The following is a 13,665-nucleotide window of genomic DNA, read 5'->3' as shown; positions in this document are numbered from 1 at the left end:
ACAGATTCTACTTCCACTCACTGCCAACACCAAGCGGGTTGCCAGTCCTTCCTCCAAACCAATGGGCAGAGGCTCAAAAGCAAGTACTTTCCCTTCTCCATATCAGGGCTATTCAGCCTGTTCCAATTGAACAAAGGGACAGGGTTTCTACTCCAGACTGTTCCTGATGCCCAGAAAAGGGAGCTGTTGGCACCCTATCCTGGATCTATCAATTCTCAACACCTTTCTGGTAGTCCCAAAATTCAAAATGCTTACACTGCAACAGCTTCTTCCTATGCTAGCCAAGGATGCCTGGTTAGTCACCCTAGACTTAAAAGAACCTTATCTGCACATCCCCATAAGGGAGTCTTGCAGGAAATATCTACATTTCAGGGCAGGCACTATCAGTTCTCTGCACTTCCCTTTGGCTTCTCAACTGTGCCCACAGTATTCACAAAATGCCTGGCTCCAGCCATTGCATACTGCATGCAGAGAAATATTCAAATGTATCCATACTTGGATGATTGTCTGATTCAGGCGGACAGTCAGGAATTGCTACTTCAGCACCTGGCATTTGTAAAAAGCCGCCTTCACTGTGATACACCATCAACGAAAAGAAATCACAACCGGTGCCCAGCCAACAAATTGTATTCCTGGGAGCAAGCTTGAACACAACTTCCCAGATGGCATTCCTCACTCCAGAAAAGCAGGTCCATTTGACAAACTATTTCAAACTAATGGCCAACAAAACCCAGCCATCTGCAAGGAAAATACTGCAAGCCCTAGGGTTCACGGCCTCGTGCATTCTGCTAATTTCATATGCAAGACTGCATATGAGGAAACTTCAGTGATACTTAAAAAGTCTCTGGTGTCAACATTTTCAGGACCTGGAAACAGTGATTCCTGTCATACCTTGCCTAAGGGCAGAGTTCCTTTGTTGGGCAGAAGCATGCAACCACAACAAGGGACTTCCTTTCACTCAACCCCTCGCCACCCAAACCCTGACAACAGACACATCAGACTATGCATGGGGGGCTCACATGGCAGGCAAATGCATTCAAGGCAAATGGAGCCCAGAACAAATTCCCATGCATATCAATCAAAAAGAGATGCTAGCTGTACAGAATGCTCTTTTAGCCTTCAAATACCTTATCTTGCCGGGACAACTCCCGATAAAGACAGACAACACCACAGATGTTCTTCATCTCACATTGCTGCAGTCCTTACATATGGGGTAGTCCGCTGTCCTCGGTCGGCCCGAATACCAAAGTATTAGGCTGACGTCGGTCATGGGCGCTCAGATCTGACATCAGAGCGTCAGGGTATAAAAGCGCATGACCGACGTCATATCCTCAGTCTTTTTTGCCGCATGGTCCGATGCAGAAGCAGCGTTGCAAGTGCCGTTCGGCGTTCTGAAATTTTCGAATTCTGAGTTTCAGACCGAATCCAAGTTGGGCTAAGTACCCCGTTGGGGAATATTTTTGTTTTTTCTTGCCTCTGTTAATTCCGGATGTCAGAAAAAGTGAATAATTGTATTTCTTGTGGGAAACAGATACCGCATAGGGATTATCACTCTCTTTGCATTCCTTGTTTGGGACGGACCACGGCGTGAGTCGGGTGTCGGTTTTGTGCTAGGTTTAATAAGCGCACTATAAAAAGAAGGTTAGATTGTGCTAGGTTAGTCTTTGGTAAGCGGTGTAATTATAATATGCCGTCGGATCCTCCGGCGCCCGCTTCCAAGAAGCGCAAAGACAAATCCTTGAAACCTAGACAGGTTGATTCGTCCGTTTGGACGCCGGTCCTGCAGAAACTACAGTGGAGCAGGTGGATCCGCTGAAGTTTCTGTTGAGTCTCAGGGGGAAACTTTGATTTTGCAGGATGTGGCCTCTCAGGAGTCAGGTCAAGCTGAAGGGGCCTCTCAGGTTACTGTTCTCCCTTCTATGCCTAAGGTGGTTAGGCCTTCTGCTACTATTTCTAAGGCTTCTTCTAAGGGCAGGTCTGTTTTGCCTTCCTCTGGTGTCCCTCCAGGTACTTCAGGGTCTGTGCCTAAAAAGCACATGCTTAAAATGGCAGAAGATTTGATTACTTTAATTAAAGGTTCTATGCCCCCTCCTGATAAGAGGCCCAGGGTGGAGCCAGAGTTGGAAAGTTTGGATCAGGCCTCAGATGACTCAGACTCTTCTGCTGAAGATTTTCAAGATTTTCCCCCTTATTCGGATTCTGATGCAGAGGATTCCACTCCTTCTGCTTCTCCTCCAGAGGATTTTTCATTTTCAGAAACTCTGCATTCCATGAGGGAGCATTTTAAATGGGAAGGACAGGATTTCTCTAATTCACGGAAGAGGCTTAGGGAATTCTTGTTTTTACCACAGCATAGACCCTTGGCTATACCTCCTGTTTTGGATGATGTTCAAGATGTTTTCTCGGAGGCTTCCCTTAATCCAGATTCTTTGCCTCCTGCGCCAGTTAAACCGGACAGGTATTACAGGGTGCCTGAGGCTCATAAATATCTGTATAAGAGTCCTAGGGCGGACCCAGAAACTATTAGTCAGGGGCCTAAGAGTGTTAGAGCTTCTGTTGTAAAGAATCCGGTTCCTCTAGATAAGGAAGCTAGAGCTTTGGATAGATGGGGTAAGAAGGTGTATACCTCTTCTACTTTAGCTATGAGGGCTTTAAATTGCCAGTTTCATATGTTGAAATATCAGAATTTCCTCCTTTCTCAGCTAAAATCTAAAGTGGATGCTTTGGCAGAGGGCATAGAGTGTAAAGAATTGCAAGATTTAGTACATGTCTCTGAGCAGGTGGGTAAGCATTCTTTGCAGTGTGGTTTTGATGCTGTACAGGCCTCTTCTAGGGTGGCTGCCACTGGTTCAGTTCTTCGTAGGCACGCCTGGCTTAAGGATCAGAATTTGTCCGAGCATGTTAAAACTAGAATTCTGGATGCCCCTTTACAGTCTGAAGTTTTGTTTGGTCCCCCGGTGGAGTCGGTTTTGAAGAAAATGGAAGACAAGGCTAAGTCCATGCAGACTGTTAAAGATTTTTTAAAGGTGCAACCTCCAAAGTTTAGTAGAAATTGGCCTACTAAGGGGTGGACCTACCCTTCTTCTGATTCTCAGTCTAGGGGTAGATCTAGACGTGGCAGGGGCAGAGCTCACAGTACATTCAGGCCTAGACCTTGGAGTTCGCCTGCACAATCTGCAGGTGAGGGCAGGGGCCAGTCCTTTCGTAAACAGGCCCAATGACCTGCATTTCCAGCTGCCAGATTCTTCTTCCCTGGCAGCTCCTTTGGGAGGAAAGTTAGCACTCTTCAAGCAAAACTGGCTTTTAGTCACCCAGGACAAATGGGTATTGGACATTATAAACCGAGGCTACAAGTTCTATTTCCATACATTGCCTCCTTTCAAAGGGTTGCCAGACGTTCCTCCTCGGCAAAGGATAGAGGCTCACAAGCAGATTTCTTTACTTCTTCAAATAGGAGCTATACAGCCAGTTCCTCTGTCAGAAGTGGGACTAGGATTTTATTCTCGCCTGTTTCTAGTACCAAAGAAAGGGAACACGTGGAGACCAATTTTGGATTTATCTATCCTCAACACTTATCTGGACATTCCAAAGTTCAAAATGCTGACGTTACAACAGCTTTTACCTCTGTTGGGAAAAGATCACTGGATGGTAACTCTGGATCTCAAAGAGGCTTATCTTCATGTTCCTATCAGGCCCAGTTGCAGGAGGTACCTGCATTTTCGGGCAGGAAATTTACATTATCAGTTCTCTGCATTGCCCTTTGGCTTATCTACTGCGCCCAGAGTGTTCACAAAGGTTCTGGCTCCAGTGATAGCCTTTTTCAGGTTGAGAGGAATACAGATTTATCCTTATTTGGACGATTGCCTGGTTATTGCACAACACAAAGACGAACTTCTGCATCATCTACAGTATGTGATGGTAGTGTTAAGATGCCTAGGGTATTCTGTGAACGAAACAAAGTCCAGTCTAGTACCCTCTCAGGACATGTGCTTTCTGGGTGTGAGACTGAATACAGCTTCCCAGATGGCCTTTTTGACCCCGGACAAACAAAGAAGCCTTTCTCTTTATTTCCATCAAATGTCTCTACAGACCAGGCTGACTGCAAGGACAGTCCTTCAAGCCTTGGGGTTCATGGCATCTTGTATTCTGGTGCTTCCCAATGCCAAACTGCATATGAGGAAGCTTCAATGGTATCTCAAAATGTATGGACACAACACTGCCAAGATCTAGACACTGTCATTCAGATAATACCTTGCATTCAGAAAGAATTTTTGTGGTGGGCTCAGGAATGTCACCTAAACAAGGGACTCTCTGTGACCCGACCAGAGGCGAGTCAGATTCTAACGACAGATGCCTCGGACAAGGCTTGGGGAGCACACCTCAATGGAAAATGGGTGCAAGACACGTGGCCTGTCAGACTTCAACATTTACATATCAACTTGAAGGAGATGTTAGCAGTCCAATTTGCATTGATGGCTTTCAAGGATTTACTTCACCCAGGACAGGTGTTGATTCAAACATACAACACTACTGTCATGTGGTACATCAACAAGCAAGGGGGAACCCATTCGTACCCTCTTTGCAGGCAAGCGATGATTTTGCGGGAGACTGCTCTCAGTTTACACCTCAATCTTCAGGCAAGGTTTCTACCAGGAGCACAGAACTCCTTAGCGGATGTGTTGAGCAGACAAATTGTGGATCCTCACAAGTGGAAACTGGATCCTCATGTGTTTCAAAAGTTAACAGTGTTATGGGGGACTCCAGACATAGATCTGTTCGCTTCTCCACTAAATTACCAGTTGCCAAAGTTTTGCACAAAAAGGTTTCATCCCACAGCTTGGAAGGTGGATGCTCTATCATTCAGTTGGAGAAATCTTCATGTCTATGCCTTTCCACCTCTGCCTCTCATTCCCAAGGTACTCCTGAAGGCCAGAAAAGACAAGCCATCCATGATTCTGATAGCGCCGGATTGGCCTCGACAGCACTGGTACCCACTACTGAGGAGTTTGGTGGGAGCCTCCATGGCCTCTGCCTTTGATTCCGCATCTTTTGTCTCAGGAGGGCAATCACTTCCTCAATGTCAAGATTCAGTCTCTGCATCTCACAGCCTGGCATATTCTGTTTTAGACCCTGGAGGGTCTCAGCTTCCACAACAAGTTTTGAATGTTATTTTGGAGGCCAGAAGGCCTAGTACAAGGAAAGTTTACACTGATAAATGGAGGAGATTTTTCTTTGGAGCAAAGCAAAGGACTTTGATGTTTCCAAGCCTGATTTAAGTGTTTCTCTTCAATATCTTACTGAGTTATTGGACAAGGGTTTGTCTTTCTCCTCGATAAAGGTTCATGCTGCAGCCATTTCTGCTCACTATGACTGTGACCCTCCTTTATTTTCCCATCCTTTGTTTAAGCAATTTCTTAGAGGGCAAAGAACATAAGACCCCCACGTAGAGCTCCTACTCCTGCTTGGGATCTCAATTTTGTGTTGGAAAAGCTTACTCTACAACCTTTTGAGCCTGCAGCTACGGCCGAGTTAAAGTATTTATCATGGAAGACTGCTTTTTTGTTGGCCATTACCTCTGCAAGAAGGGTTTCTGAATTACAGGCCCTTATGGCAGTGGAACCTTTCCTGATTTTTCATAAGGATAGGGTATCTTTGCGTACTAATCCTTCCTTTATGCCTAAAGTAGTTTCTAGTGTGGCCTTGAACCAAACTATTCATTTGCCTACTTTTTATGCAAACCCCCAAAATAAAGGGGAGAAGATTTTGCATACTTTGGATATTCACAGGCAGTTACGTTACTATTTGAACAGAACCAAGGGGTTCAGGCAGTCTCAGCAGTTGTTTGTTTCTTTTGCTTTGGGTTCTCAGGGAAAACCTGTTTCAAAACAAACTATTTCTAAATGGATTGGGGTTTGTATTTCTTTCTGTTGTTCCCATCATGGTAAGGAGATTCCGGCTGGAATCAGACCTCATTCCACTAGAGCTACTGCCACTTCTACTGCCTTTCTAAGGGGGGTAGCTACAAAAGATATTTTGGAAGCAGCCACTTGGAGTTCAGTACATACTTTTTCCAAGCATTACCACCTTCCTCTTTATTCTAAGTCTAGGGCTGGATTTGCCACTGCAATATTACAGGGCATTTTAGCAGCCCCTAATGCTTTATGATTTTGCCATCCTCCCTTTACCTCTGCTTTGGGATTCTACCCATATGTAAGGACTGCAGCAATGTGAGATGAAGAACGTAGTACAGTTTTATACCTACCATAAATGTAGATGTTCGAAGATCCACATTGCTGCAGTCCAATTTACCCTCCCTCCTTCCCCTCTGTAGTTTGGCATGGTTATATGGTTTGGGTGGTGGTTGTTGTTGGGCATGTTTTTGGGAGGTATCCTGTTTTTGGGCTGTGGCCTTTCTTTTTAGGGCCTTCTGACATCTGGGGCAAGAAAAGACTGAGGATATGACGTCGGTCATGCGCTTTTATACCCTGACGCTCTGATGTCAGATCTGAGCGCCCATGACCGACGTCAGCCTAATACTTTGGTATTCGGGCCGACCGAGGACAGCGGACTACCCCATATGTAAGGACTGCAGCAATGTGGATCTTCGAACATCTACATTTATGGTAGGTACAAAACTGTACTTTGTGTTACATAAACAAGCAGGGGGGAGCTCACTTCTGCCCACTCTGCAGGTTAGCCATGGCTCTGTGGAACACAGCCTTAAACAACCAAGTGCACCTGCAAGCTCATTTCCTGCCAGGCAAACAAAATTCACTGGCAGATGACTGAAATCTAATGGACCCACATGAGTGGAAACTGCAACCAAACTTATTCAAACTTATAATACACAGGTGGGACACTCCAGAGCTGGACCTCTTTGTGTCCCCCCAAAACCATCAACTAAACAAATTTTGCACCAGAATTTGCCACAGCCAAGCTTGGAAAGTGGATGCCCTATCCTTCACATGGGAAAACCTCTCAATCTGTGCCTTTCCCCCTCTGCCCCTTCTTCCAAAATTACTCCTCCAGATCAAACAGGACAGGCCAAGGACAATCCTTATTGCACCAGACTGGCCACGCCAGCACTGGCACCCACTCCTATGCAGTTTGACAGCAGTGCCACCCTGGCACCTACATCAGACCCCCTCTCTGCTCTCCCAGCAGGAGGGACAGATTTTGCATCTTCAGCTGCAAACCCTGAACCTGGCAGCCTGGCTTATTCCCTGAATACATCACTAGCAACCCTTAGCAAACAGGTGCTGGATGTTATCCTTGAGGCCAGGAGGCACAGTACTATGAAATCCTATTCAGAAAAGTGGAATAGATACTGCTCTTGGAGCCAGTCTCTAGGGAAGGACACAGCCATGCCCTCCTTGCCTCAAATCCTAGATTACCTAGCAGGGCTACTCCACAAAGGCCTATCCTTCTCATCAATTAAGATTCATGCCTCTGCCATCTCAGCTTATTACAATACTGAGCCACCCCTCTTCTCTCACTCTCTGATCAAACAGTTTCTGAGAGGAGCTAAAAATTTAAGACCCCCAAGGAGAGCTCCCACTCCTGCCTGGGACCTTAACTTTGTACTAGAGAAGCTCACACTTCCCCCTTTTGAGCCTGCTACTAAAGCAGAGTTAAATTCCTATCTTGGAAAACAGCCTTGCTGCTAGCCATCACTTCAGCAAGAAGAGTGTCTGAGCTACAGGCCCTTATGGCTGTGGAACCCTTCATTATCTTCCATGCGGACAGGGTTCCCTCAGGACTAACCCATCTTTTATGCCCAAAGTAGTATCCAGTTTGGCTTTAAACCAATCCCATCCATTTGCCAACCTTTTTTCCTAATCTTCAGAATAAAGGGGAAAGGATCCTGCACTCCTTGTACGTACACAGACAGCTCAATTTCTGCCTTGACAGGACTAAACCTTTCAGAAAATCTGACCAGCTGCTAGTCAGCTTTGCTACAGGGTTAGAGGGCAAGGCCATTTTGAAACAAACCATTTCTAAATGGATAGCACACTGCATCCATTTCTGCTACAAACACCATGGAAAACCTACCCCACAGGGGATCAGGCTTCATTCCACTAGGGCTACATCAACCTCTACAGCTTTTATCAGGGGAGTCCCTACCAGGGACATCCTGGAAGCTGCAACCTGGAGTTCTGTACACACCTTCACCAAGCATTACCACTTGCCTATCTTTTCTAAATCCAGAGCTGGATTTGCCGCAGCAGTCTTGCAAGGCCTGCTAGCCAGCCCTACTACCTCTTGACTGCCTCCACCCTTCCTCAGCTTTGGGAATCAACCCAAGTGTGATGACTGCAACAGTGAAACACGAAGAACATAGTACAGTTTGTACACTTACCATAAATGTAGATGTTTAAATGTATTCACTGTTGCAGTCCTGGTTACCCTCCCTCCAGCCCCCTGTCTTTCTGTACCTTTTACCTATCCTCTTTTTTGGCCATATCTTATGGAAATTGTATTTATTTTGTACTGGAGGTGTGTTCCACACCATTTGATTGCTTCCTATTTTGAGGGATCCTGACATCTGGGGCAAGAAAAACTGATGTAATGGCATTGGCTGCATGTTTTATACCCCTTTATATACCCACTTTATACCGAGGAGTGGACATCACCTTCTATGGTAGTCTTATTTCTTTTCATACCTGTTGTTGCACTTTTAGTACTGGCAGTTATTTAATATCATTTTTTTTTTTGTTTAAGGGTATTTCTTTAGCCTTCTTGAATTATCTTATGTCACAGATAGGGTGGGTAATGGGGTCTTATATGTTAGTTTTGGATCATATTTATGTATATTTTAAATGTTTTATGAAATACAGTACATATGTACCAACGATCAGGTTTATTTCTGTGGTTATAGGGATTAATTAAATTGTCAGTATATAGATATATATATACATATATATTTTAACTATTATTCATTTTATTCATCATTAAGACTTAATTTTGATTTTATTTAAGATCGAATCCAGTTATCATTGTGGTTACATTGTTATTTCTTGTACTGGCACCTTTAAATTGAGTGGAAGGAAGGGGGGGCGTGTCTTGGGGTGATTTTATTTGAAGGGAATTATTGCAATGGAGCAATTTTGTATATTCTGGGGAAGTTGGTGCAGAGCGCCGACGAAAAGCTACAACTAGTTGTTTGGCTTAAATTAAACTATTGATTTTCGTTTATTGGTGTTCAGCGTTTTTTGTATGTACCGTATTTGGATTACTGAGTCAGAGGATATCGCTGGTGAGGTTGTGTGTCAGCGGTCGCAACCTTTTGAGTTTGTCTTTTCGTCTTTTTGGTAGTTCAGTAGTTTTTTGATGTCTACCGCTACATCAGATGCCAGGGGTATAACTGAGCCAGGTGAACTGACGATTCTGATCAACCTTTTGACTGACAAGGTTGACCAGTTGTTCTCAACGAGTGGATGGTTTGTTGCAATCTGCACTAACAGGGACCAGACTTCCATTTTCTGCATTACGACCCCCTAGAATCCAACTGAATGGCTCACCGGAATTGTTACCAGCCAGTGGCATTGTAGCCGAGCCGGTTGTTGATTCTAATTTGTCCCCTTGTCAACAGAGGCAGGAGCATGAAGGAGTAGCCAGGGGTTTTACAGAAGGCAGTATGAGTACCTCTGGGGATGTTGGTGCCCCAACGCCTATGAACAGAGATGTGGAGGGTACGAGGAGAGGGTATGTGGATCTTAATTTGAATCAATGGCTTAGTCGGCCCTTCTGTTTCAATATTAGTGATGACTATGCAAACCCTGATCTCCGTTCAAATGCGAGTTCGAATTTGGCATTTAAGCTTAATTTGTTCGATCAGAAGTTGCTTAAACTAAGGAAACTGCAGCTAGAGGTATCTTACTTCAGTGAATGTCGGCGGGCGAAGATAGTCCCGAAGGGACTCCGCTTCTGGCAATATCCAACTGGGTTGGAGGAGGGCTCCAAGTTCTATCAGGACCTTCTTGTATTATTTGATAGACATGGGAACGAATTGGTGAATTTGATCAGCACACATTACCAGGAATCGATTAACCATCTAACTAGGGGAATTATCGACCTTGGATGAGGAGATCAAACTGGACATTTATTTTTCGAGGTATAGATATGAGTATGAGAGGATATATACTAGTATAGACCAGTATATATCCAAAATTACCTCGACTAAAATTAAGAAACTCCAAAGGGATATCAAGGCATATAAGGATGTGGCAGCCTACCCGAGACCCCCCAAATCCCAAGGGAATTTTTCAGGGGACAGTAGACGAGCCACAGGTTGTCCGAATGAGTCCTCAGAGGACAGGCAACAATCCCAACACCAAGATCAGGAGGTTGGGGTTACTAATAGGAGATCCATTCAAGAGATCCTGAATGAGGGGAGACAACGCAGTGGTTCTCATACTAACCAGGTTTATCAAGTCCCTGATTTGGATGGGACAAATTTTCAAGCCCAAGCCTCGTCCCCACTAGAATCATCGAGTCGGAAGACAAGAAACCGGTACAAAACCAGAAGAAATTAAATGGGGATGTTGAGGTCAGTCAAAACCCCCCCTTGTCAAACCTATGGAAGTTGTTTACAACACGGGGGGGTGATTTCAAAATTTATAACTACTCCCATTTCGTCTTTCCTCAACCCTTGGTAGACATTTTAGCCAAGGAGTTATCGTTTGTTCCTTCAAGGAGAGCCAGTGTGGAGAGATCCATTTTGGATCTGAAACTTTTTGTGAGAAAGCTGAATTTGTCCATTTTGCTGGGAAGTTCAACCAAGTCAATGAATCCCTATCACATACCAAGTTCGTATAACCCCCCGTTGCTCCCCTTTGTGGGTGTGTTTGAATAAATGTGTGATTTGGACATCTGTCATCTTCTTGATTCGAAACGTCCAGCTTAATTCAACATAACAAAGGAAGAGAGGGACTTGCTGGATGTCTTATGTTTTTCATCAGTGAGACTCATGCAACCTGACAAGGGGGGTGGTTTGGTGGCTATGGACTTGGACGAGTACAATGATAGGATGTTAGCTATACTTTCCTCCGATACATATAGGGAAGTATCAAAGAATGAATTAAATATAAGCATGAGCCGGGTTTGTTCTTACTTCGAGGATATGTTTATCAATGGAGTGATTGACTTGGATGTGTTCAACTTCATCTCAGTTTCTACATCTCGAATTCCAGTGTTGTTTGAGAATCCTAAGATTCACAAGAGCATTGAGGATCCACCCATGCGCCAACTAGTGAGTGCCAAAGGCAGCATCACTTATGCAGCGGCCAAGGTGGTGGATTCCATCCTCAAAAAATATGTGGCATGTGAACCACGTATCTCAAAGGATTCTTAGTTATTTCTGGAGAAGGTTGGACCAACTCCATTCAGTGGGGATAGTCATTTTTTAACCATTGATGTCATTGATTTATATTCTTCTATTCCCCATTGTGTGGCCGTTGAGTGGATCCAATTAGAAATTACCTCCAAACAAGCTTCAGCAGAAGAGATTTCGATGGTTAGTGAGTTGCTGGACATCATTTTGACGTGCAATTTCTTTACATTCAACAACCGATGGTTCCACCAGTTGATAGTGATAGTCGATGGGGTTGCCTTGTGGGGCCAGTGTGGCCAATCTGATGATGGCTCACTGGGAGAAGGATTTTGTTTTTTCAAATACTATCGTCCAGGAGAAAGTGATATTATATACACGGTTCTTGGACGACATTTTTATTCTCCTCAAGGGCACCCAAGAGGAGGCATTTTGTCTGGTTGACAGTTTCAACAGGTCATCTGATTTTTTTTAATTTACTTCAACTTTTGATTCAGAAAGGATAGCCTATTTGGATGTGGAACTTAAGGATAGAGGTAAGAGTTGTTTTTTAGGCAAATTCCATCGGAAACTGACATTTTCCAACTCCTATTAACATTTCGACAGTGACCATCCTGCCCACCAGAAGACAGCTTAGTCAAGGGCCAACTGGTCAGGGTGGCCAGAGTGGTGTCTGAAGACCGGGATTTCTTGGATGAGTGTAGGTTCATTTCGAACCTCTTTTTGTGCTGTGGATATCCAGAGGACCTCATTGTTGATTTCTGCTTGGTGGTTAAATGTAAGAGGGCTAATGGTCATTTTCAACCCATTTTGGGTAGTTCTGAGCCAGATTTGATGGCTCATCCTCGACCCGACCGTAGTGGTGACAGGTTTCATTGCAATTTATTTACTTCTTTCAATTCAGACGCCAAGGAGATCATGTCCATCATCAAGAAGAATTGGCATTTGTTATCAGCCAAATTTATGGGGATGCCTGGGTTGAATCCTTACCTTACGGTGACTTTTAGGAGAGGTCCCAATATCAAGAATATTTTGGAGATGAAATTTAAGAGTTTATCTGCACGATCGGGGATGTACAAGTGTAATATGTGCAAATACTGCAGATTCGTCAAAGCAGGCACATCTTTTTTTGATAAGGGATAAGAAGTCCCTCATCAAAGAGAGATATAATTGTGCAAGTAACCAGGTAGTATATTTGGCCCAATGTTAGTCTTGTCCTGGTTTTTATATAGGCAAGACAGACAGAAGGTTACAAGAGCAGATGTATGAGCATTTGTATTCCATAAAGAAAGAGAGGTTGAACAATGCCCTGGCGAAGCACATACAAGATAATCCTGGTCATGAGTTTACTTTCTCGGCGATAGACCAACTATGTACTGGGAACAGGGGGGGTCCGGAGTCACTGAGATTAGAGTTTAGGGAATTAATGTGGCAGCTGAAATTGGAGGCTTATCATTTTCCCAGCCTCAACAGTGTGTTATCAATTAGCTGCGTTTTAAAATTGAGAAGCCTAGAGAGATAAGGCTTTTCAACCGAGGAGTGGACATAACCTTCTATGGTAGTCTTATTTCTTTTCGTAACTGTTGTTGCACTTTTAGTACTGGCAGTTATTTAATATCATTTTTTTGTTTAGGGGTATTTCTTTAGCCTTCTTGAACAGATAGGGTGGGTAATGGGGTCTTATATGTTAGTTTTGGATCATATTTATGTATATTTTAAATGTTTTATGAGATACAGTACATATGGACCAACGATCAGGTTTATTTCTGTGGTTATAGGGATTAATTAAATTGTCAGTATATAGATATATATACATATATATTTTAACTATTATTCATTTTATTCATCATTAAGACTTAATTTTGATTTTATTTAAGCTCGAATCCAGTTATCGTTGTGGTTACATTGTTATTTCTTGTACCGGCACCTTTAAATTGAGTGGAAGGAAGGGGGGCGTGTCTTGGAGTGATTTTATTTGAAGGGAATTATTGTAATGGCGTGATTTTGTGTATTTTGAGGAAGTTGGTGCAGAGCGCCAACGAAAAGCTACACCTAGTTGTTAGGCTTAAATTAAACTATTGATTTTCGTTTATTGGCGTTCAGCGTTTTTTGTATGCTACCGGATTTGGATTACTGAGTCCGAGGATATCGCTGGTGAGGTTGTGTGTCAGCGGTGGCAACCTTTTGAGTTTGTATTTTCGTCTTTTTGATAGTTCAGTGTTTTATACCCCTGACAACCTAGTTCATGGATGAGGCGACAGCATCCGATGCAGAAATCCCAAGACTCTGGTATTTGGGCCGACTGAGGGCTGCAGGCAGATAACCCAAGTGTGATG

General features: G+C 43.8%; 1 protein-coding gene across 2 annotated transcripts in view; it reads left to right on the top strand.

Moving 5' to 3' along the window:
• TMEM9B (TMEM9 domain family member B) overlaps positions 1 to 13,665 on the top strand; it is a 1,126,816-nt gene that overhangs the window by 552,709 nt on the left and 560,442 nt on the right. The gene's annotated exons all lie outside the window — the stretch shown is intronic.

Source organism: Protopterus annectens, chromosome 17.part0 (assembly GCF_019279795.1).
Source record: "Protopterus annectens isolate FY-2018-M chromosome 17.part0, PAN1.0, whole genome shotgun sequence".
Lineage (NCBI taxonomy): Eukaryota > Metazoa > Chordata > Ceratodontiformes > Protopteridae > Protopterus > Protopterus annectens.
The sequence above is the reverse complement of the archived record's forward strand: the minus strand, read 5'-3'. Positions and strand labels throughout refer to the sequence as shown.